Genomic DNA, 3388 nt, shown 5'->3' on the forward strand with positions numbered 1-3388 from the left:
TGTATCGTTGGGCGTTGGATTCAGGCAGGGGTCATTTCGTAGAAAAAGAGCTAGGGGGCTCATTAGCATAACTCATTAGCATATGCCACACCCCCTGACATCACCGGAAGTGTGTCCTCCCCACAGCCGGCGGCGACCTCCAGCGGGCACCAGCAGGGAGCTCCAGGCCCCGCCCTCCCGCACCTCACCCGGGGGGATGGCGTCCCCCCGCGTCCCCCCCCAAATGACCCCTGGGTTCAGGTAATAGGTGTTAGTTATTAAGGGGGGGGTTGTAAAAGTAGAAGTGGAAGTTGTAGTAGTTTGTTAAGCTTAGAACCTACAAAAGACGATTCTGGCTAGAGTAGCTGGGGGGTAAACAAGGAAAATAAGGAAATAATAATAAAAAAAGTGAGAAAATATATGTATATAAATAAAATTTAAAAAAGGATAAAGTAAAATAAGAAATAAAAAATGTTTAAAAACTGCAGAAATACTGCAATATGTAGAAAAACCTTCAGTATTGCCTGTTGAGAGAGTAGGGTTGACAAGGAGGGAAGATGGCTTTAATATTTACAGATATTACAGATTTAAAGTGTGTATCAATGGATGTAGGTACTTGCTATTCTAGAGATGAATATTAGGTGAGTGAGATGAAGGTTAAAAATGAAGAGAAATGACTGTTGTTGGAACTGTTGCTGTTCACTATGGTTTATATGTTGTATAAGGTGTTAATGGGATGGAAAGAGTATTGGAAAATTCTTATTGATGTGTGCATTATTGTGAAAATCCAATAAAAGTATATGCCAAAAAAAACCCCATTCCTCTTTTGAGACTCGTCTATTCCTGCCTGTGCTGTTCTCCAACATCACCTTCACCTCGCTTGTTTGACTGAACAAAGTGAACACACATGAATATACACGTGAACCCTACACACATGACACATTGAACAGACACGAACGTACCCCCGAACCTGCCTTTTACTGAATCAGACCCTTAGTCTATCAAGGTCAGTATTGTCTCCTCCAACTGGCAGTAGCTCTCCCGGGTCTTAGGCAGACGTCTTTCACCTCACCTACTACGTGGTCCTTTTTGGCTGGCGATGGGTGGGACCTGGGGCCTTCTGCAGGCCAAGCAGAGGCTCTACCACTGAGCCACAGCCCCTTTCCAGATGGCGTCGGGGAAGACAAAGGCCGTTCCTCTCTTGAGACTCGCCAATCTCTACCTGTGCTGTTCTCCAGCATCACCTTCACCTCACATCATGCCAAATCGTTACTGGTGTGCTTGCCAACCTCCAGCTTGGGGAATTCCTAGAGATCTGGGGGCAGTATCAAGGAAGAGCAGGTTTTGGGGAGCAGCAGGAGCTCAGTGGAGACGTGATGCCACCCTTTGGAGCACTCATTTCCTCCTAGTGAGCTGATCTCAACTGTCTGGAGTCCAGCTGCGATTCCAGGACAAGACCAGGCCCCACCAGGAATTTGGTAACCTAAGTTGTGGCTTTCGTCACAGTTCAGACCTCGAACCATGGTTTGAGCTTCTGGAACCAGGAGCAAACCGTGGTTTAGACCAGCTTGTCTGCTTTCCCTTCCTGCCTCCTCAGTGCTCTGGTCTCTAAGACGCAGGTGCAGAGCAACAGTTGCAGTTTTGCAGTTTTAGAAAAACCCTGCCAAACCAGAGAGTTTGTATAAAGCAGGCTTCTGCAAAAACCCATTTCGGTGTCAGAATCCCATTTGCCACCTGACTGCAACAGACAGGACTTCTTGTCGCTCAGTCGCACAGTCGAGTCCGACTCTTCGCGACCCCATGGACCTCATCACGCCAGGCCCTCCTGTCCTCTGGAGTTTGCTCAACTTCATGTTCGTTGCATCGATGACGCTGTCTAACCATCTCATCCTTCTTCTTTGACCTTCAGTCCTTCCCAGCATCAGGGGCTTCTCCAGTGAGGGCTCCCTCCTCATTTGGTGAAGAGCCAGTTTGGTGTAGTGGTTAAGTGTGCGGATTCTAATCTGGGAGAACCGGGTTTGATTCCCCACTCCTCCACTTGCAGCTGCTGGTGTGACCTTGGGTCAGTCACAAGCTCTGGCACAGCTGTTCCTGAAAGAGCAGTTTGTGTCAGAGTTCTCTCAGCCCTACCTACCTCACAGGGTGTCTGTTGTGGGGAGGGGAAGGGAAAGGAGTTTGTAAGCCGCTCTGAGACTCCGAGTGAAGGGCGGGCTATAAATCCAATCTCTTCTTCTTCTTCTGGTGGCTAAAATATTTGAGCTTCAGCTTCAGTCTCTGGCCTTCCAGGGAGCAGTCAGGGTTGATTTCTTTTAGGATTGACTGATTCGATCTCCTTGCAGTCCAGGGGACTCTCAAGAGGTATTTGTGAATTCCCTGCCTTGTGCAGGGGGTTGGACTAGATGACCCCAGAGGTCCCCTTCCAACGCTATGAGTCTATGCAGTGAGATTCACCCGGCCAGGTTTCACTTGCAGCCACAGGCTGGTCTCAGTAGCTACAGCTGGCTCAACAGACCCATCACCCCCTGGTTGCCCCAAGATGGGCTGTGGGCGGATTCTGGTCCAGCCGTCGGCATGTCCCTCTTAATAACGGCATGAGGCCAGGAGATGCAGCACACATCCAGCCCCACTCATTCAATCCACGCCAGTCCAGAAAAACTAAAACCTGGACGGGGCTAGCTCATGTAAAATTTCAAAATGCTGATCTGGAGGGGAAACCGCCCCCCGCCCCGATTCCAACCGAGAAGGAGAAATTCATCCGGAGACAAGAGCTGCGAGCGAGGAAAGAGAGGATGCCGTCAAGAGAGGAGGGGGCATCCGAGGTAACGGCGGCAGCGAGGGGCAGAGCGCGAGGCAGGTGCGGCACAGCGGTCCCCGGCAGCTGTGCCCGTTCATGCCAGGCTGGTTTCCTGGCAACCCGCTCCTCCTCGAGACAGAAATGGAAGTGGCGTGGGTGGCGGCGTGGGGGGCGCAGACAAAAGAGCCGCACGGAGCGTAAACACCACGGAACAGGAGCCAACGCTCTTTTGGATGAGACGAGAGGGGGTTTCTCCTGCCTTGCCCCCCCCCCAAAAAGGTCAAGCCCGCAGCCCTTCTCGTCGGCATCCATGTACACGGGCCGTTTTCAAGCCCTCCCGTTCCCTGGCGGCTGACCTGGGATGCAGGTCAGCCAGGGACACAGAGTGAGGCCCTCCTCGTGAGTCAGAAGGGGGTGGGGTGGGGGTGGGAGGAAATGGGCACTGTTTGGAGAGGTGCCCATAAGAGGGAGGAGGAGGAGGAGGCAGCTAAGAAGGTAGGATCGCCACTTTGGGGCCAGGAAGCAATTTTACTCCAGGCCAGCTTGGCCGGGGACCCTGGAGGTGTTTTTGTCATCTTCTGGGCATGGAGCCGGGGGGGGGGGGGGGGCAGTGGC

At 52.1% G+C, this 3388-nt stretch overlaps 1 protein-coding gene across 1 annotated transcript in view; it reads right to left on the reverse strand.

The window, feature by feature from the left end:
* PIGQ (phosphatidylinositol glycan anchor biosynthesis class Q) overlaps positions 1-3388 on the reverse strand; it is a gene marked incomplete at its 3' end in the record, with an annotated part of 53289 nt that overhangs the window by 17387 nt on the left and 32514 nt on the right. The window lies entirely within an intron of this gene.

The sequence above is a fragment of the Gekko japonicus genome, unplaced genomic scaffold (genome assembly GCF_001447785.1).
Source record: "Gekko japonicus isolate JY-2015 unplaced genomic scaffold, Gekko_japonicus_V1.1 scaffold3537, whole genome shotgun sequence".
Lineage (NCBI taxonomy): Eukaryota > Metazoa > Chordata > Lepidosauria > Squamata > Gekkonidae > Gekko > Gekko japonicus.